This window comes from Petromyzon marinus, chromosome 61 (genome assembly GCF_048934315.1).
Source record: "Petromyzon marinus isolate PM22_M1 ecotype Great Lakes invasive population chromosome 61, UKy_Petmar_22M1.pri1.0, whole genome shotgun sequence".
Classification (NCBI taxonomy): domain Eukaryota; kingdom Metazoa; phylum Chordata; class Hyperoartia; order Petromyzontiformes; family Petromyzontidae; genus Petromyzon; species Petromyzon marinus.
This window is the reverse complement of record NC_133727.1, coordinates 9,878,492-9,901,065: the sequence shown is the minus strand read 5'-3', so window position 1 is coordinate 9,901,065 and position 22,574 is coordinate 9,878,492. Positions and strand designations below refer to the sequence as shown.

Genomic DNA, 22,574 nt, shown 5'->3' with positions numbered 1-22,574 from the left:
AAATTCTAAATAACCAGCTATAACCATGCTTAACCCAAATTCTAAATAACCAGCTATAACCGAGTTTAAACAAAATCTAAAGACCCAGCTATAACCATGTTTGACCCAAATTCTAAATAACCAGCCATAACCGAGTTTAAACCAAATTCTAAAGACCCAGCTATAACCATGTTTAAACCAAATTCTAAATAACCAGCTATAACCGAGTTTGAACCACATTCTAAAGACCCAGCTATAACCATGTTTAACCCAAATTCTAAAGTCCCAGTTATAACCATGTTTAACCCAAATTCTAAATAACCAGCTATAACCATGTTTAACCCAAATTCTAAATAACCAGCTATAACCGAGTTTGAACCACATTCTAAAGACACAGCTATAACCATGTTTAACCCAAATTCTAACCAGCTATAACCGAGTTTAAACCAAATTCTAAAGACCCAAATAAACCATGTTTAAATCAAATTATAGAGACCCAGCTCTCACCTTGTTTAAAGCAAATTCTAAAGCAACAAAGGACAGCACGGTAAGAAGAACATCACACACTATGTGACGAGGGGAAGGCCCTACCCGTAAATGCATCGTCGTCTTCAGTTGGGGGAGGGGGGGTCGCATGTTGTAGACGTTCGCGGTTTGAATCCAGGCAGCTGCCCTGTTTACTATTGCGGCGGTATTGACCATAACGGAAGAAATAAATGTGCGCAGCTTTACTGAGGATGGTAAAGATCCCGTGGCGTCGTTCGTAAGGGCAGGCCATCGTGTACTGGCCTGACGGTCAAAATTGGCCAAACTGTGATTATTACATAACCACCACCCTCTATTGCCTAAACATTAGTATTAACCCTGCTAAAAACACAAGCGTGAGACTTGGTGAGGCTTTATTGGGTAAACAAGTGCAAGAATAATAGAAATTTTATAATCCAGTACATTATTGAACTAACTTAGAGAATTCTCAGGAGCAACATCTCCTTCAGCAAGAGAACAAATCTGGGAATACTGGAACAGGGGGCAACTCTGATCCCATCCCATAATGAAGACAACCATGACGACTGATGGATGTCCATCCGTAAGGGGGGTCGGGAGGGGGGGGCTAGATTCACCAGAATGTGCTCTCACTTCTGATCCTACAGACACGTGGCCGAGTCAACCTGGCCTGGGATCTGAACTTATTCAGCCGTCTGCTGCTGTCACCTTCTCTTCATCGCTTCCCAGCTCGTCTCACTTACACCCGCCCGCTCTCTCTCTTGTCTTTCGAGCCAGGAATTAATGTCTCACTCTTTTCCGGAACGCTGCTAGGCCGGGTTGGAGCAGGACTATCGGCATAAGGCACTACTACGAGAGTGTAAGGTATCTATATCCATAATGACCCAACATTATTGTACCTTTGTCTAAATATCTAAATAAACCCAAGTTTCCTTTCAATCACGTGACTTCTGTGTGGCCACTCCCACTCTGAGTCCCTCCCCCTCTCTCTGCTGCCTGCTGTAAAAACAGACTCCGCTCCACGCAGCAGCGTCGAGGCGCTCATACAACCTCCTCCTCCCTATCCTCATCTCTCCTGACCCTTTCGGTCCCGTTCCTCTGTTCCTTCTCCATCTTTTCTCCCTCAATTCCCTCTCGCTCTCTTCTCTTCCCTTTCCCGTTCCTTTATCTTTTCCCCCCATGCGTTATATCCTTGACTCTACTCCCTTATCCCGTGGTGTGCCATGGGTAAAACAATATTCTGGCTTCTATAATCCAGTGAATAGGTTTATTTGGAAAAGAAAAAAACATCGAAAACAAAATGAGGCTAAGTGGTAGCGACGTGCCAAACTAATTAATGAAACAGCGTTCTGGACTGTTCCGCCCAAATTAATCCCTGGCTGTAGCGCAGTAACTGGAACACTGCACCATAAAAGTCCATATCCTGAGTCACAAACCCATAGACTCTGGCTCGGTCTCCAACACCGCTCAGCTCAGGCTTGAGTCGTGAAGTTGCTTCAATGACGCATGCACAGCCTAAAGGAAAACCTGAGCACGAATGGGATCAGGCATAGAAGCACAGGGACACACGGGGATATGTAGGGACACACGGGGAGACGCAGGAACACACGGGGAGACAGAGACACGGGGAGACAGAGACTCATAGAAGGGTCACTGCTGGGGGCCTGCTCGAGTTAATCGCGTGGCTTTGAGACGTGGCTCACTTGAGCCAGAGCCGAGCCTGAGGAGCCGAGGCCGAAGCGCTGTTGGCAGAATCGCAATTGCATGAGACGATTGTCCAAAAGGCCCGGTTCTACCCTGGGGAGGGAGGAGGTTGGAAGGGTGCTGGGGAGCATTGGGCACGAGACGCAGAGCCGCAGGCTCAAACTCCATACCTGTCAATCCTTTATCAGTGCCCTACCTTATTACAAACCAATTCAGACCTTATTGGTCTCCTCGTGCCCTGACAAATCTCAACCTTCACCCTACAAAGTCCCACGACAAGTGACAAACAAAAAGACCAAAAATGTTATTTACTCAATTTCCCTGTACAAGAATACGGGTAAACCGTATGGGTCTAAATCTATGTAACTACCACTACAAAAAAGCCCTAAAACCGGCGAAAGAGGCTCGTCGCATGGCGCGCAATGACTTGGGAGGGACGGCTCTAACCATCAACACATACGTAACCAACGTGGAGCTCTCTCTTCGGTTGTACGCACGCCTTGATCTGTTCTAATCTGCACCAGGGCAGATCCAAATTCGTTCGGCTTCAGGGCAAATCCAGACGCATGTCGTTGCCCCTATTCACGCACCAGCGTCGAGTGAACATGGCCGAGGCCGCTGAAATTGCTGCAGTTTGACGAAGTTATTTTTTAAAGCTTCCAACGTTAAAGCCGGGGATCGGTACCCGATGCTCGCAGCATCAGCTGACCTCAGCGGGGCTCTCCGGCACGTTATTCGGGTCGCCGTTCGGCACGAGGTCCGACGGGTCGGCCCCCTACACGAATTCGGTTTCTCCGGTGAATTCGGCTTCCTGTAGAAGCACGCGGAGGAGGCACTCGAAGCGGCTCCCCGCGGACCAAAAGGGAGTCGCGGATAAGGGGGTCGCGGATAAGGGGGTCGCGGACAAGGGGAGTTCTCCCGTGCAGTGCAGCATCTGTGCGGCGGGTTAGGATTCTCTTGAGTGTGACGGGGAGTGTGCAGGCCACGTTGAGAGTTTGACGGTCACAGCTGACCGCGTAACATGTGTCTATGGATGTTTGATTTTTACAGTTACATTTTTATGTGACTAAATGTTTCGTGCTGGATGAGTGCATCGCTGCAAACTGCTCTTCACGGGTTGAGGGAGGAGTTACCCGTCCATGAGAGTAACTTTGCAAGTGTTTTTGTGTGCGTGTGTGTGGTGTCATCTTGGGCCACTTCGCCTCACGTTGCCACCTCCGAGATACAAAACAAGCCACGGCATTTAATCGGAGGCATTTCTCAGAAGAGCGGGAGAGGGCGGAAACTACACCGCGGACGCATTGTCTGGAGTGGCGTCTCGTCGCCATCGGCATCAGTGTTATCATCATCATCATCAATACGCAACTGACACAAACCGGGAATTTCAATGCCCAGGGAAGACGGGCAGATTTCCCAGTACAGCAGCTGCATCAAACAAGGAACAGTCCCTGGGAAAACCCAGGACGGTTGGCAACCCAACGAATTCACGGAGATGACGCGATGCGCCACTGAGTGGAGGAATTGCATAAGAAGGATTATCTGCTTCATGGGTGTAACTCCGATGGGTTCGTTTGAACATGATTGGTGAAGAAGGATGCTACCGAGTAGGTGCTGCGGCTTTTGTGCTGTACGGCTCTCCGATGTAAACTATAAACGTTTTTGTTGTTGTTATTTTACCAAGTAAGGCCCACTGAGCTATTCAGCAGGAGCCAAATAACTCTAAACGCGTGATGTTCATTCGAGATGTGGATGGGGAAAACCGGGCCAGTGAGAGAGAGACACGCAAACTCCAAATATACAGCAGGTGCCAGGGTCGGGATCGAAACCACGACCTCCTGTATAACCAGGCGAGGTAGTTAACATCTCCCAGCCACCGTTTTCGGGTTGCGATGCGTATTTGACGTCGATCGCCCACGACGCTCGCGACGACGAACTCCCCGACGTGTGTGGACAAATGGTCTCATTGAAAACGACGACGTCACATCGGTGAGCCAACAGAACTGGAGGCGTCCAGACATCAGGGGGGAGGGGGGGGGGACCATGAATGCGACTGCGTGACGATGCTTCTCTCCGCGTGCCGGGAGCTTCTCCGGTTCCTCAGTACAACGAAGGAGGCTTTCGCGACCAATATCGCGTAAAATATATAAATGTGCCGTTAAACCCGCCGACACCACCTGACACAGCCAATTAGTAAGGTGCGTCACGTAAACAGAACGTGGCCAATTCGTTACTAGTACAGCACACCGGTGTGTTGGAGAGCAAAGCCACAACATTTACAATCTGATCACAAATATGGCTGTCGCCTGATGAAGCTGGTGTAAATTACTGGCGAAGCATCGTACTCAGGGTCACTCCACGTCTCTGGTAGGGTCAGTCCGCCTCTCTGGTAGGGTCACTCCACCACTCTGGTAGGGTCACTCCACCACTCTGCTAGGGTCACTCCACCACTCTGCTAGGGTCACTCCACCGCTTTGGTAGGGTCACTCCACCTCTCTGGTAGGGTCACTCCACCACTCTGCTAGGGTCACTCCACTGCTCTGGTAGGGTCACTCCACCACTCTGGTAGGGTCACTCCGCCTCTCTGGTAGGGTCACTCCACCTCTCTGTCAGGGTCACTCCACCTCTCTGGCAGGGTCACTCCACCTCTCAGTCAGGGTCACTCCACCTCTCAGTCAGGGTCACTCCACCTCTCTGTCAGGGTCACTCCACCTCTCTGGCAGGGTCACTCCACCTCTCTGGCAGGGTCACTCCACCGCTCTGGTAGGGTCACTCCACCACTCTGGTAGGGTCACTCCACCTCTCTGTCAGGGTCACTCCACCACTCTGGTAGGGTCACTCCGCCTCTCTGGTAGGGTCACTCCACCACTCTGGTAGGGTCACTCCACCTCTCTGTCAGGGTCACTCTACCGCTCTGGTAGGGTCACTCCACCTCTCTGGTAGGGTCACTCCACCTCTCTGGAAGGGTCACTCCACCTCTCTGGTAGGGTCACTCCACCTCTCTGGTAGGGTCACTCCACCTCGCTGGTAGAGTCACTCCACCGCTCTGTCAGGGTCACTCCACCTCTCTGGAAGGGTCACTCCACCTCTCTGTCAGGGTCACTCCACCTCTCTGGAAGGGTCACTCCACCTCTCTGGTAGGGTCACTCCACCTCTCTGGTAGAGTCACTCCACCTCTCTGGAAGGGTCACTCCACCTCTCTGTCAGGGTCACTCCACCTCTCTGGTAGGGTCACTCCACCTCTCTGGTAGGATCACTCCACCGCTCTGTCAGGGTCACTCCACCTCTCTGGAAGGGTCACTCCACCTCTCTGGTAAGGTCACTCCACCTCTCTGGAAGGGTCACTCCACCTCTCTGTCAGGGTCACTCCACCTCTCTGGTAGGGTCACTCCACCTCTCTGGTAGGGTCACTCCACCTCTCTGGTAAGGTCACTCCACCTCTCTGTCAGGGTCACTCCCCCTCTCTGGAAGGGTCACTCCACCTCTCTGGCCTCTCTCCGGCTTCTCTCCGTTATGCGCTGTGAAGGACAATTGCCCAAAACGTCGCACATTATATATTTTTTGCTCGAGCCCCAGCGCTATTGACGACTGCGCTGAGTGATCGTCGCTGCTCACTGTTGCTCGTGCACCACCGCCAAACGCAGCAGCAGCAGTAGCACTCGTGGCGGTGATCCTCTGACAAGACGGCCACCGCCAACAACACTTTCACCCGTGCCATCATCATCCTCCCTCCTATCCCAGTCGGGGGCTGCCTGGCCGGCAAACCTGCAGCGGAGGCGAGTCAGCGTCAAGGTATGTGCGTACGCGCAGGCACGCAGGCACGCAGGCGCGCGCTCACGGCAGGTACACAGTGATCCGGCGTCAAAGGCGAGAACCGGACCGCGGCCGCGTCTCCTTTTGTCGCTTTGAAATCAAATGCCGCCGTCGACGGCGGTGGCGTCTACACGCGGCGATTGTTGATCAGTTGCCAGGGAACGCCGCCGCCCACGTCCAGCTTACGCGGGGTTGTTATGGCATCGAACAAGGGTCCTCCGTGTAGCTTGCACGGAGGGGCTGCTGGGGCAAGTCGCTGGTGGCGAGCGCACCTGTAAAAGCCGGCTTGGTGCACCTACGAGTGGGTGGTGTGGTGTGGCCCAGCAGGGCCATGCCCAGCAGTCTTTTGTCTCCACAATGTTGATGTTTGCACAACGCACCAGGTACTTGCTTAAGGCTGAGTTTATCTACAGGGGGTCCAGGTCCGATTCAGATATTCCCCATTTATTGATGATGGCTGTGAACAGGAATTGAACTCGGATCGCCACGATAGTGCAAGGTGTTAACCACTGCGCCACTACTCTGCTCGTAGCATTCAACTGCTAATCCAACTACCAGGCAGGCATCCACCTCCATGTCACCCGTCAGTGTGCACACACACACGCAAGTTGATAGCTTGATTCCTGTGGCCACTTCGTAACGACTGGGGGGAAGGGGGGGGGGGCGTTAAGAATTTCGACTTGAAAACGCCGCGCCACCGCCACACACTACTCGCTCACAGCTCTCGCAGAGAGAGAGAGAGAAAGGGTGACTTTCGTAGAGAGCGAGTGGGAAGGCAGCAGGAACACGGAGAACCGGCGCTATCGACTATTGCCCAAGCTTTTGGCGGTCCTCCACATGTAAAGATGTTATCTGCAAAAACGAGGCGAGAAAAACCGACGCGTGCGAAGCAGAGACACTCCAGCTCAGACAAATCGAAGAGCCGGAGTCCACAGTTGTGCTGTCCCGTCATCTCCTGGTGACCAAGGGGTACGGGCCCCTCGATGGCTGTTCGTGGGAAGGGAGTTTCACAACATTTGTGCGACGATCCTAACTCACGATAATTTTTTTGGTAACTTTATCACCGAGCCATAAAGCTGTTTTTCAGAAGCGACCTGGGTCTATCAAAGAAATGATATCATCACGTGGAAATTTAGAGCAGCCAAATACTCTGAACGCGTGATTTTGACCACGGGGAGAGAGAGAACACGCCAACTCCAAATAACCAACAGGCGTCAGGGTCGGGACTGAACCCACGACCCTCCTGTATACCAGGCGATGTAGTTAACATCTCCTAGCCACCGTGGCGCCCCATCAGGTGTGTTACTTTGATTCACGTTGAATATATTCATATGAATTGATCCACCACACTTTGGGGTATATTTGTGGTCACGAGTGTGACTTTTCCGGCTAGTGCTGGACTACAGGGCACGTGCATTGCCGCTACTGTCCCAGCTGACTTGAATATCGTCATCGTCGCTGTCGCTCAAGAGCGGCGTCTGCTGTCGTATTGGGAAATTGAATCAAGAGTCTGCGGTAGTGGATCGGTCGAGGAGGCGACGGAAGCTTTTTTTACTACACGCTTTTATTTAACTCACTCTGTCTGTTGTATCCTCAACTCTGTCTGTTGTCGTTGTATCCTCAAATCTTGTAACTCAATTTTAACCCACTTCCCAATGTCGTATCGACTGCAAACTTGGTATACTTATGTCATACTGATGACAATACTATATTCTATCATTAAAAATAAATATATATTTTTAAAGCAATCTTTTGTATATCTTATGTTTCGGCTTGGGTCTAATTGTCCACGAGCAACTCACGTTGGCCACTTCATGTAGTCGTGGAGTTCTGCCATTACTCGTACGGTACGTTTCATTAAAGCGTGTTTTTTTATAAATGCATTTAAATGATTGCTTATTTTATTTGTTGTTTAGCCACTCTGTACGACTCGCTTGGCTGCCTCATTGCCGCCACAGGTACAGGGTGCGTGCGGAGGTGACCGGACTACAACGGCCCACAGAGTTGTGTAAAGGGGCCGCAGTGCGCAAGGTGCAAAGATAACCATCGATCTCCACCGTATTCGCCGTCGCCAACGGCAAACAATTTCAAGTGACCTGGCTGGCTGGCGGAATTTCACAACAAAAACAAAACAGCTATCGCCAGCGCCACCAAAAGTAATGAAACTCCACCGAGACTTTTACTGCGGAATAAATAAAATATGTCCCAATGAACAAATTAAAATAGCACGAGCGTCTCCTAATCACAACAGCAATGCAAGTTCTCAATCCCGCATCCTCCTAACCGTTCCCGCCTCTCCTTGTGCACAATCCACCGTTTCCGCTACTTTTTCCGCGATTGCCCTCTTGCACTGAACCAAACTTCCCACTTAACAATGAAGCGAGAAGCGCCCTAGATTTGAAGTTTTCGTGACTGCAGGGATCCATACTCTTTGGTTCTTTCGGTAAAGTCACGTAGGTAGAAAATAAAATAAATTAAATCACGACGTTTTGGGCGCAACACAAGCGTCCGTCATCAGGTGGGACAACCACAGTAGGAAACAATTGCTGAAGTGGGCAAAAGGGCTGCCGTGACAAGAGGCTATATAGGTAGCTATATAGCCTCTTTTGACTTTACCGAAAGAATCAAAGCGTAGAGAAGCGCCCTGTCCACGTGTTAAACTGACCCTGTCCGGTGTCCACTCCTCCTTCAAGACGCCCACCTCTTCTCACTGGCCCATCCTTCTCTCTAACCCACCCCCAGTACCCACTAAACCTCCCTCCCCATACCCTAGTCACCGCGTCACCTTAGCTACCCTCGTTGTACCACTTGCAAACCCACTTGTTAGGGGCCGTCCATAAATGAAGTCACGCGATTTTGGACGATTTTTGACCCCCCCCCCCCGTCACACGGCGCCACAAAGCTCTGCCCCCCCTCCCCCCCCCCAAAAAATATATAAAAAACATGCTTCAAATCGCTTTAAACTATTATCATTGCAGTGCGTATTTAATGTGGCGCTGCACTCTGATGTTGTAGGAGAAAAAATTATTATAAAGTCTATTTAATTAAGTTGAACGTGTTGTCTATATTTATTCAAAGTTGCGCATTTTGATGTGACGTCACATTTCTCACCCCCCCCCCCTCGTCACACGTCGTCACAAATGTCTGACACCCCCCCCCCCCCCCAGGTGCGTGACGTCATTTATGAACAGCCCCCGAAAGCGCCTTGGATAAAGGCGCTGTATGCATATAAAATCACGAGCAAACAACGGGGTCACCGATGCTGCTGTTGCCGCTGCTAAATGCGCAGGAAGCCCGATGTGTAAACGGGCAGCAGCAGCAGCGGCGGCAGCAGGCGTCGTGGGAACCGCTGGCGAGAGGCGAAACGAAGCCCATGAGAGCGGAGGAGGTGGAGGGAAGAGAAGCAGAGGAGAGACAGCGGCAGGAGGGGGACAACACCGCGGAGTGGGGAGGTCGCGACCGCACAGGAGGAACCGCTGGGAGATGGAGCGGGTGAAGGGGGTGGAGGGGGGTGAAGGAGACTGTCGGAGGCTGCTGGGGACCACAGACTCAAACATAAAACCAATAGAGACCCAAAGACTCACACAGAGACCCATAGAGATCCATAGACTCGCTCAGAGTACCATAGACTCAGAGACCTATAGACTCCACTTAGAGACTCATAGAGACCCACAGATTCACATAGAGGCTCATAGACTCACACAGTGACCCATAGATATCCATAGACTCACTCAGAGACTCATACTCACATAGAGACCCATAGACTCACACAGACCCATAGACTCACATAGAGACCCATTGAGATCCATAGACTCACGCAGGGAGCCATATTCACATAGTGACCCATAGACTCACATAGAGACCCATAAACTCACACAGAGACCCACAGAGACCCACAGAGATCCATATACTCAATCAGAGACACATACTCACATGGAGACCATAGACTCACATAGAGATAAATAGACTCACTTATATTGTGACTCATACTCATACAGACACATGTAGACTTACACAGAAACCAACAGACTCACGCAGATACCCATATAATCACATTCAGACCCATAGACAAACACAGAGACCCACAGACTCACACATAAGCACACATAACTCACATAGATACCCATATAATCACACAGAGACCCATAGACTCACATAGATACCCATATATTCACACAGACACCCATAGACTCACAGAGACCCGCAGACTCACCCAGAAAAGGCAGGAGTGGAGGAGAATGGGGGAGTCCCTTGCCCAGCAGTGAGGAGCTACCGGCTGACAGCAGCAACAACAACCTACGGACCTCTGTCACTGGCAGCAGAGTGCTTGGAGGTCGTGTGGTTACACCCGCCGGTTACAGCCGACAGAACGCCACTCTCACAAATACACCGGCGCTAGAGAGCGTATAAGATGCACGAGGTGACTCCGACCCTGCTGGATTGGAAGGCTCGGCGGTCACACGGTACCTCGGGCTCGTGCCACATTACCAGTGCTCGTGGGGGCCCCGTTCGTTGTCTCTGCACTGAGGGGGTGTAGGAGCCGACCTGGAGTTTGGACAATGAGAGAGGGGAACAGCAATCCCCACCCCACCCCCGCACAACAATGGATACGACTATTACCACACTTCCTTTCGCTAATCAAAATGTTCCAGTCCACACTCGGCCACTGCAAAAACAATGAATCCCCTACCAACCCCCCAACCCCCGACATAATAATAATAATTAAATAAGACATCAAGGCGACATTTCGTCTCGCGTGGCAGCCTCGGGCGATCGCAGCGGGTGGCTCTGTCGGCCATGGCCAATCCGCTGACGGGTGTCGGTCTCCCCACGCAGCCACCGCCGCCACTTCGCGCAATCCCACGATGCTACGATTCCGTCCGGCACGTGCACATGAGCCGGGTTCCTTCGCTCCATCTCCTCCGCGGTGCGTGCCGTCCCGGACGCGTTCCGTCCCTTGGCTGCCACTCCCATCACCACCACCATCGTCGTCGTCATTGTCGTAATTCTTGCCCATCAGTCATCAACCGCGATGTGCCCTGCCCATGCCCACTTGCACAAACCCGCAATAACCCAGTGTGGTGAAGTATGGTCAAACAACCCCCCCCTCCCCCACCACCATGAATGGCACGTTGTGGGAAGACCTTCATCCAGCGGTGGAATGACAAAAGGGGCCTCCGCAACAATTCATTGAACACGCTCCGTCCCGGAGGAATTTCCCGTGGGAGAATTCCAGCGCGGTGGCAGCACGATCTCGGAAGGGGGATTGGGATCGCGACTTGAGACGTTCGGCGGCGAGGTTACCCGTCGTTGAGGTTTCGGTCGACCATGGGCAGAGGGTGGTTGTCGCTGGCAACGTGTCCAATTCCCTTGCAGTTTGCACGCCTCTGCGGATATTTGGTGGCAGAATGTTGCCAGGCTGGTGGGGGGGGGACATTGGTGTCGGTCTCGGTGTTCTGTGATGCGCATCGCGGTTATTTGACTGTGCAGTTGTGTGTACGAGCTTCCCTGACCAGGCCGGATCTCGTGGGGCGTTGCACTACTGCGTATAACACAAGAGGGCGAGGTGAAGCCGCGTGAATAATTCGGCCACATTTTGGCCGAGCGCATGCACATGCTGTACGGGACAATTCGGGACTCTGCAGCGTTTGTTGATGCATTGGCATCATCTGCCCGACCAGCCCGAGGCATTGGAAATTTGCCAAAAGCGCTGTCATATCTATGATGGATTGATTCTAGTGCAGTGCGTTGACACTGTGATATTGTTCATGGGTTTCTTTTTTCGTGCCACATGGTCTGTACCAGAAGCTCCATCATACGCTCCCTGTTGGGGCAAAATTATTGTTTACAGTTTTCCCTCGTTATGCGTGAGCGACAGATTCTGGAGTTGCTCGTGAATAATGCATTTCACGGATAATGACATTGGCCAACAAAAAATAATCGCCTTAAATAGATACATAAATAATATATTAAATACATGAACATTCTCAGATTTTTTTTTGCATTAAGTAAATACATTGTTATGTTAAAGTATAAAATTACACTTTATAAATGAAGTCATCGCTTTATCTCAATTAACATTATCTCTCATCACTTTATCTCTCATTAATTATCTCATCACTTTCTTTCTCTCGCTGTCTCGATCCAGTCGTGCGGAGTTCCAGATGCGATTCGGGGATTGAAAAATGCAAGTTCGTGAATAACGAAGGAATACTGGCAAGCTTCGGGCCCACTCCCTGGAGTCGCGGAGTTCTTCCATTGCTAGCACGGTACATTTCATTAAAGCGTGTTTTTTAAAAAGTTGTTTTAAAAATATTACTTTTATTATTATTATTACACGCTGTTATTTAACTCACTCTGTTGTATCCTCATATCTTGTAACTCAATTTTAACCCACTTCCCAATGTGGTATAGACTGCAAACTTGGTGTCCTTATGTCATACTGATGACAATACTATATTATATCATAAAAAATAAAAACATTTTAAAACATTTTTTAAATGTTATTTTCGGCTTGGGTCTAATTGTCCACGGTCAACTGATGTTGGCTGTAAATGACCACGGTCCCTGACGTTAAGGGCAAGCTTCGGGGCCACTCCCTGGAGTCGTGGAGTTCTTCCATTTCAAGTAGGGTACATTTCATTAAAGCGTGTTTAAAAAAAAGTTTTTAAAATATTACTTATTTAGAAAGTAAATTATTTAAGGACAAATTAAGCACGGGCATGTAATTTTGTTTAATCAAACCCTCTGTGTTTATTAACATTATTTCATATTTAATGATTGAGAACCAGAGGGGTAGCAAACCTGCAGTAAAGGTTAAGAACCGCTGGTCCAGAGGTTCACAATCCGACTCCAGTGGCCGCCCTGTTAACACTGCGAGCAAATTCACCGTAAGAACATGACGACTACTAACTACGAGTCCGCGCCGTCTGATTCACGGTGCCCGTTCAAGATCTCGTGACGTTGTTGGCGAGAGTGGACCGACGAGTGCTGGCGTCACGGTTGAAAATTGTCTAACAAAGAAATCTAAAGAAATGACACTGCACGCGACTCAGTTGGGATGATGCACGGCAACCATCGCCCGTACCGATAACTCTTTAGCAGGGGTCCTCCTGAAAAAAAAGCCTTGAGACTACCCATGGGCTCTTTTGGGTAAACAAGCAAAATAGAAAAACATAAATCGGTTTATCGACTATACTACAGGACTAAAGGCACCGTTTGGTGATTCTGCGTTGGCAGTGGTGCACAAGCACACACAGCAAAACAACTCAATGCGTTCATCAATAACACCGTGACTCATAGACTCACGTGTACCCATAGACTCACGTGTACCCATAGACTCACGGAGTGCGGAGGGCGTGACCGCACAGACGGAGCCGCTGGGGGGTGGAGGAGACTGGGGGAGGCTGCTGGCAACCATAGACTTACACAGAAACCCATAGAGACCCTTAGATTCATAGAGAGACTCATAGACTCACACAGAGACCCATAGACTCACATAGAGACCCATATTCACTCATAAACCAATAGACTCACATACAGACCAATAGCCTCATACAGAGACTCATAGACTAACACAGAGACCCATAGACTCACATAGAGACCCATATTCACTCATAAACCAATAGACTCACATACAGACCAATAGCCTCATACAGAGACTCATAGACTAACACAGAGACCCATAAACTCATACAGAGACCCATATACTCACTCAGAGGTCCAGACACACAGAGACCCATAGACTCACACAGAGACCTATAGACTCACATAAAGACCCATAGCATCACACAGATCCATAGACTCACACAGAGACCTACAGACTCACACAGAGACCCATAGACTCACATAGAAACCCATACTCACTTAGAAACCCATGATTCGCATAGAGACCAATCGCCTCACACAGAGACCCATAGACTCACAGGGACCCATATACTCAAATATATAATATCTAGGTGACATTTCAGGCAATGGCCCTTGAACAAGAAGGGACATTGCCCGAAACGTCTTCTATACTGTTTATCTTTTCTAAGCCAGTGTTGCTCGACTGATAAATGCGTTTGAGTCTCAAGAGTATTCTCGGAACGAACGAACTCGCTGTGACCACACTGCCCTCTGGTGTCCGCGTGTGGAGGGACACAAGAGGCCGACGCCCACTGGCCGGGGTCACCCCTCGCAGCTGCCAAGGCCAAGGAGCTTCTCTTTTAGCATAGGCGCCGCGGTGGCGAGGTGTTAACTACCTCGCCTGGTATACAGGAGGTCGTGGGTTCGATCACCACGCTGATGACGCGTGCTGTATATTTGGAGTTTGCGGTGTCTCTCCCCGTGGCCGCGTGGATTTTTCTCCAGGTCCTCCCGTTTATCCCTCCACAGCTCAAGCCTCCCGTACGTAATGCGATGCCTGTGTGTGGCCACCCTGCCGTGAATATAACCTGATAAAAAAGTTAATTACCGTTAATTCATACTCATAATGATGCGGGAGCTGCCAATTATTAGTGAATGCTTGTTTGAGTATGTGTTTTCTTGTTAAGGGACATGAAACCACAGACAGGAGTCTAACTTGACTTCAGAGCTACGCAACAATGAGAAACCCTGTACGGAAGACCTTATCGGTTGCCTTGTCATGTTCCGGAGACATCCCCGACCCCCAAGTGCTCATTATCGAGGTCAGCTGCGCCACACCACGTGCGGAACACGAGGCCAGACACGCGTCAACTTCCTTCATCCCCCGGAATCAGGATAGATTTGATGGTCGAGCTATGGAGGTCCAATTAGATTTGGAACCCTCTATTTGCCAGTATCAAAGGTGCCATGATATAGCTGCTCACCCTGAGCTATAAATGCTCCGATACGTGCAGTCGCTTTGCACTGTTCGCCTTTTGGCGTTCTCTGGTCTGACTCTGGTGAGACAAGGCCATAAAGAGGCTAATTCCTCTGATGTAGGCCAATCCGTTTCAAAGGCAAGGCAGACATTATCAGAGCATGCTTGTTTGCATGTTCACCGCTGGCAAAAGGTATGATATATTTGATGTTTGAACATCTTAACACCTCCTGTTGTATTGCCAGAAAGGGTAAAATCCTATTCTTATTTTTCATTGCAATAAGATGCGTTAGATCTCAATTGCCTTACAAGAGAGAAGGAGACAGAGAGAGATGGAGACAGAGAGAGAGGGAGACAGAGAGAGATGGAGACAGACAGAGAGAGAGAGGGAGACAGTGAGAGAGACTTTTGACTTTTAAACAACTTTTATTGCCGCCAGCAGCAACAGCACTGAAGGCGATTCCGATACGAAATACAGTCACCAGCAAACAAATAACAAACGTTATAAATCCACGTGCTGTGGCGTGAAATGCACTGCGCACAACACGAAAGAAGAGTCACGTGGTGGTGGTCATCGCGCACGCCACGACAATGAGCGAGCACTTCAGAAGGTCAATATGAGGGTGCCGTCCACGCTGGTACAGAGGGCTTTTCCGGCTCCCCAGCATTCTAAGAAGACGTGCACATCACCGGCATTAGTGTGGTATGTGTGTTCCAACCAGAGCCATGCCTTGAGCAGGCCCCTGAACACTGGAAGCACAGAGCAGTCGTCAGTGTCACCTTCCAGCATGTTTTTCCTCGTTCTGTACACCGCCATCTTCTCCTGAGCACAGGCGAAGTTGGCGAGGTCATGGCGCTTGTTAGCCAGGTAAGGCATCCTATATACGAAGCTGCTGTTGTAGAAGGGCACCCCCAGTTTCCTGAAGATGTCCCACCAAAAGGCGGAACATTGGTTTGAGCCGCTGGCAGCGGAAGTACTGGTGGGGCAGATCCTCCCTGGCACCGCAGTGAATGCACAAGTCTGTTACCCCTGGCGAGATTCGGCTGAGCCACATGGCCGATGGCAACGTGCAGTGTGCCAATCTCCACTGGAGGTCACCACAGCGTTTGGCTATGGGAGATTTGTACATTTGTTTCCACTGGGGGGCGGCCGCAATGAGGGGAGAGAAATGGTCTCTCCATTTTGTGTCCGGTAGGTCGGCCTGGTCCCGGGAATGCAGCGCCTTGACACAGCACGTGCAGAGCGCTTTGTTCGTGGCACTCTTCAGGGGCACGTTCCTGCAGCCTCGGAGCTTCAGTAGCTTGCCGGAGTCGCTGTGGCCAGGGAGGTGCGCGCAGGAGACGTACAACTCAGGGAAGGAGGAGGCGGGGGGAGGGCCGCTACCGTCCCCCGGCGCCTCCAGCTTCAGGCACAGCTCCTTCATGGCGCGGAGCACGTCCCACATCAGCTTCTCCCTGGCGAGCATGGAGCGGAGTCCTGCGGTGCTGGCAATCTCAGCTGCAGTCTTCCACTTGCGCTGGTGGGCCTGCACGAGGTCGAAGACTGTCCGCAGCCCTGTTGATGTGAGACATAGAGCCAGGGTCCTCTCTCCTCTGATCCCCTGGAAGAGGCCGTTGCAGAACAAGGGGCTCGTTCAGGAACTTTGCGAGGTCGCAAGGGGCGCACGCGTTCTGCTCCGCTCGAAGTTCCGCCATGCGTCCAAGAGGCTCTGGTGATAACCTGGCAGCCTCGTGTAGTCGACCAGGCTCAGGTCCATCAGGAAGAGCTCCTTTCCGTACCTCAGGCACCCTCCTGCATTCCTTAGCAGGGCGAGGGCCGGCGACTTCCAGGGTAGCTCCTCCCGGTCGTACAGCAGCTGCCTGACTGCCATGAGCCTGAAACTCATGACCCTGGTGGCGACGTCCACCAGACCCTGGCCGCCCTTGCCCACCGGCAGGCAGAGAACACCCGGCCTGAGCCAGTGTTTCCCATGCCAAACGAAGTGCGCGAGTGAGCGGTTGACTGGTGAGTAGCCAAGCAGCAAGGATGCTGCCAGGGTGTTAGCGACGAGCACTTGACCCCTGAAGGACATCTGCGGAGCGAGGCATGCCCATGTCAGTAATTTAGCCTCGATTGTGTAGGCCAGCTCGGTCCTGTTGTTCAGAGTGACGTGTGGTTTCCCCAGGTAAACGCCCAGGTTCTTGACTCCGTCATCCTGCCAATAGTGTGAGAGAGAAAGGGAGACAAAAAGAGGGAGAGAAAGGGAGACAGTGAGACACAGAGAGAAAGGGAGATAGAGAGGGAGACAGAGTGCTTTCTTTTTCCCATGGGAAAGATCAGACAATAAATGCAATTAATAATTGCTACACATTGCTCAATTCACGATTCAATCCACGCATGATGCCAGCACTGAACTGCAGGCAGGCCAGCAGTGGCTAGAGGGGGGGGGGGGGGCTGCGTGGTTTCACGGCAGCCGAGTGCCACAGCTTGTCCCATTGGAACACCGCCCACAATCACTGCGAGACCCGGTTCCGTACGCCGCCAACACCGTGAGCCACCACCGAGCGTGCAGTAGAAGGCAGCGGTGGAGAAGCGGCAGAGGAGGAGAGAAGAGCCGCTCTGTGGCAATGATGAAGCCGGTGGCGATAGAACCCCCGGTGGCTATAGGGCAGCTCCAAGTGTTGAGAAGATCAAGTAATAGGGCGGTGTAGCTACTTACAGCAGCTCTGAAATGTGAAGTCATTGACGAGTGAGCGTGTAAAGAGTCCACAATAGAGGTGTAGTGGAGTAACGCGCGCGGGGGTTTGCAAACAGTGTGCACGCATTTGTGAGCTGCGAACAGTGAGGTCACACCAGGGAAAACAGGTGCAGAGAGGAGAGCAACCAGAAAGGGGCGATCAATTAAGATGCATAGCGGTGATTGGCCGGCTGCAAATGCAGACGCGGAGAAGGCGCCACGGAGGCGAGTAATAGTGGCGATGAGGGGGGAGAACACGTGCGGGAGGCATCGGGATGACGCCGGCTTAATGAGGGCCATCTGAGGGTAATTCATGAGTGAGAGGATATACAGTGAGGGGAAAAAGTATTTGATCCCCTGATGATTTTGTACGTTTGCCCACTGACAAATAAATGATCAGTCTATAATTTTAATGGTAGGTTTATTTCAACAGTGAGAGACAGAATAACAACAACAAAAAATCCAGAAAAACACATGTCAAAAATTGTATAAATTGATTTGCATTTTAATGAGGGAAATAAGTATTTGACCCCCTCTCAATCAGAAAGATTTCTGGCTCCCAGATGTCTTTTATACAGGTAACGAGCTGAGATTAGGAGCACTCCCTTTAAGAGTGTGCTCCTAATCTCAGCTTGTTGCGTGTATAAAAGACACCTGTCCACAGAACCAATCAATCAATCAGATTCCAAACTCTCCATCATGGCCAAGACCAAAGAGCTCTCCAAGGATGTTAGGGACAAGATTGTAGACCTACACAAGGCTGGAATGGGCTACAAGACCATTGCCAAGCAGCTTGGTGAGAAGGTGACAACAGTTGGTGCGATTATTGGCAAATGGAAGAAACACAACATAACTGTCAATCTCCCTCGGCCTGGGGCTCCATGCAAGATCTCACCTCGTGGAGTTGCAGTGATGATGAGAACGTTGAGGAATCAGCCCAGAACTACACGGGAGGATCTTGTCAATGATCTCAAAGTAGCTGGGACCATAGTCACCAAGAAAACAATTGGTAACACACTACGCCATGAAGGACTGAAATCCTGCAGCGCCCGCAAGGTCCCCCTGCTCAAGAAAGCACATATACATGCCTGTCTGAAATTTGCCAATGAGCATCTGAATGATTCAGAGGACAACTGGGTGAAAGTGTTGTGGTCAGATGAGACCAAAATGGAGCTCTTTGGCATCAACACAACTCGCCGTGTTTGGAGGAGGAGGAATGCTGCCTATGACCCCAAGAACACCATCCCCACCGTCAAACATGGAGGTGGAAACATTATGCTTTGGGGGTGTTTTTTTCTGCTAAGGGGACAGGACAACTTCACCGCGTCAAAGGGACGATGGCCGGGGGCACGTACCGTCAAATCTTGGGTGAAAACCTCCTTCCCTCATCCAGGGCATTGAAAATGGGTCGTGGATGGTATTCCAGCATGACAAGGATCCAAAACACACGGCCAAGGCAACAAAGGAGTGGCTCAAGAAGAAGCACATTTAGGTCCTGGAGTGGCCTAGCCAGTCTCCAGACCTTAATCCCATAGAAAATCTGTGGAGGGAGCTGAAGGTTCGAGTTGCCAAACGTCAGCCTCGAAACATGAATGACTTGGAGAAGATCTGCAAAGAGGAGTGGGACAAAATCCCTCCTGTAATGTGTGCAAACCTGGTGACCAACTACAAGGAACGTCTGACCTCTGTGATTACCAACAAGGGTTTTGCCACCATGTACTAAGTCATGTTTTGCAGAGGGGTCAAATACTTATTTCCCTCCTTAAAATGCAAATCAATTCATAACATTTTTGACATGCTTTTTTCCGGATTTTCTTGTTATTCTGTCTCTCACTGTTCAAATAAACCTACCATTAAAATTATAGACTGATAATTTCTTTGTCAGTGGGCAAACGTACAAAATCAGCAGGGGATCAAATACTTTTTCCCTCACTGTAAGCAGATGTGCGGGGAAATGGGAGTTGAGTTGGTTGGAGTGAAGACAAGGGAGAAGTCAGGAGAAGTCCGGGACCCCACTCTCCACACCTTGTCCTCTCCAACGGTGTTGGCTGATCTCCCACTCGATGCAAGGGCGAGGTTGGAGGAGTGAGGGTAGACAGGCTAGCAGTAGAGAGGCTAGCGGAATCCAAAGTGTGAGTAGACTAGCAGTAGAGAAGCTAGCAGAGTGTATAGTAAGAGGCTAGCAGTAAAGAAGCTAGCGGAGTGTTTAGTAAGAGGCTAGCAGTAGAGAAGCCAGCAGAGTGTATAGTAAGAGGCTAGCAGTGGAGGAGCTAGCAGAGTGCAACATAGCAGGCTAGCGGAGTGAGAGAGAGCGAGCCGAGCCTGGCGGACGAGCAGTACAAGAAGAAGAGTTGCGACAGAGATGCGTGGTGTTGAACGCGAGGAGTTCTGTACGAATAAAGTGACAAAGGAATAAAATAAGAAGTTGTCCGTGTGAAATGACACCACAACAGAGGTGATTACAACAACCAGGGATCATCAGGCGACATTTGCCACCGTGCGCTGGGATGGAATGGTTTCTTAAGTAATCAGCCGCCGAGTCGTGAGTTAGGAGCAGCCTCATTAGAGAAGCAACGAGTGCAAAAAGACGCAAAATTAGCGTGGGGTTCCACATCTCTGTTTTTACAGGCGCAGTTCATCCATAATCCGCTCATCAGCCCGCAGATTTTTTTAAAAAGTACCTTTTAAGAGGTAAAGGCGCAGCCCTGCTGCTACTTGCTCATACCACTGCTGGCAGAAGGGTCTCTAGAGAGGCCCCACTCTATAGGGGTATAGATTAGGCTGGTTGTTCTAGTTACCGGTGAAACCTCGTACTCGAATTTTACATGTTGTGGGTTTACTCTTCAACACACTGGTGTGTTGATGTCGTAGCGAATTGGTATGTTCTGGTTACGTGACAAACCTTACTAATTGGCTGTGTCGGCTGGTGGTGGGTTTAACAACACATATATTTACGTGATCTAACTCAAGAGAAACATCTTATGGATAATAATGGTCGCGAATGCCATACTACGTGTTAAACTGCGTAAAGATTCGTTGGAGAATAAAGTAGAGCGAGATGACAGATCACGTCTGAGATAAGAAGACTCAGTTTAGAGGGGAAGATAGAAGGCGATAGAGGAAAAACAGTGGAGAGGAAGAGACAACATCTACTGGCACTCAACTGCGCCCATCAATTCACAGGCCGTGATCAACACGCGCTAAATCGTGACTTCATATGAGCCTTATGGCGGTACCCCGGGGCACCATAGCGCCCCGGCTCTCGCATAATCTCCGTGATGCAGTCATTTTTAGTCTGTTGATGGTCAGCGATGCGGCAATCGACTCATCTCGAACAGCTGTACACGATGCACTGTGGTGCGTACGAGCGTTCAGGGTTTCAGCGTAATTGTCCTCGCTGCGTTTCGACATCGCGGAGTAGCACTGAGTTCGGATTGATTGGTACCCCAGTTGCGGAGTTGAAGTACACCCCTGGAAAAAAAATAGTGTCCCAGAAATAAAATATATAATTGCCGCAGCCATCTTCGCCCTCGTGATAGTCCGTGGACTATCACGAGGGCGAAGATGTCTCTTCAACTGTGTCACCTGACGGGGAGAGAGCTGCCCTCGCTGTCTATGCGGCCACGATGAGGCCGCGTCTGCGCTCCGTCAGAGTTCAGTGCTGTGGCAGCGCCGCCGCTGCTGCTAAAAGTGTCGAAATGCACTGCACCGCAGGAGGAATCGCGCGCAGCAACGACTCGCGCGGGCGAGAAAAGACGCCTGCCCAGCGGCCCTGACTAAAGGATACCTACCAGGCGGTGCCTCAAGTCCGTTCGTCAATGCGTAATTACGGGCACTTGGGGGTCTGTGCTGTCAAGTCCTTATTGCACGTAGGTATGTTGAACTTTTTTGTCGCTCACGTGCTAATTGGAGGTGTGGGGGAAGGACAAAGAATTACATTTTGATATGAGAATCGATTTAAAGCTTTCGTTACTTCAGGAATCCATACTCTTTGGTTCTTTCGGTAAAGTCACGTAGGTATAAAATAAAATAAATCATGACGTTTCGGGCGCAACACAAGCGTCCGTCATCAGGTGGGAAAGCATGATCTGCTGCTGAGGCAGACTGTTTTAAAAGTTTTGAAATGGGTGTAGCCCAAGGGTCATAAAGAAGTGGGCGGGGTTATTGACGTTAATGTGAGAAATTAGCATGTAAATGTAAGATCGGAGAGCAGCCTCCTCGACGAGGGCACGGAAGTGGCTATGTTAATGTGAGAGATTAGCATGTTAATGTGAAATCGAAGAGTGGTGCAATCCAAAGGCATGAGAGTGCAATCCAGAGGACATGTGAGCATGAGAGTGCAATTCAAAGGACATGTGAGAAGTTCACCAGCATTGGTTCAAGCGAGCCTGGTCTCAAAAATGATGAAACAATATATAAAATCACCACTCACCAGCGCAGTAGGCCATCGTGCGACAATGTTAAATCCAAGAAGCTATTCCTTAATACAAAATCCTAACGAGAAATGTCTCGTAAACTGTGGCAAATCCAAAGGGGTAAGGGTCTAATGCATGCGTCACTTTGAATTGAGTTATGTGAATCTCAGTGGGATCTCAGTTTTATTTGTGAAGGGTTTGTTAGGGTACTTTATGTAAAGTTCCTCTCACTTTATGGAAAGTGCAGTGAGGCCTTGTGTGAATGGCGCTGTATACAATCCAGTTTTACTTATCATTCAACCTCCTTTGCCAGTACCAAAATGTAACAATGGGGTTTTTCCCCTTTTTTCTGGCAACAAAACTGAAAAAAGGGTTCAGTTTTGTTGCCAGAAAAAATGGGAAAAACCCTATTAACCCACATTTTGGTACTGGCAAAGGAGGTCTAATGATGTAGATGCTCACCCCGAGCCCTCATTACTTTGATCGTGCATTGTCTTTGAGCTGTACGCCTTCTGGCTTCATGTGGTCGAGCACCAATTGGGTCGAGGCTCAAAAGAAAGCCGTCCCTTGGTGTGGACCAATCAGTTTCAAGGACAATGCATATACTATCATAGTATGTTT

General features: G+C 50.1%; 1 protein-coding gene across 2 annotated transcripts in view; it reads right to left on the bottom strand.

The window, feature by feature from the left end:
* Positions 1 to 10,573, bottom strand: part of LOC116955741 (rho GTPase-activating protein 7-like) — a 212,098-nt gene extending 201,525 nt beyond the window's left edge. The window contains exon 1 of one of the 2 annotated variants that reach the window (XM_076053536.1): positions 10,465 to 10,573. The gene's annotated coding sequence lies outside the window, so the exon portion shown is untranslated. The other variant, XM_076053535.1, reaches the window with a different exon arrangement.
* Between the last annotated feature and the right edge of the window lie 12,001 nt (positions 10,574 to 22,574).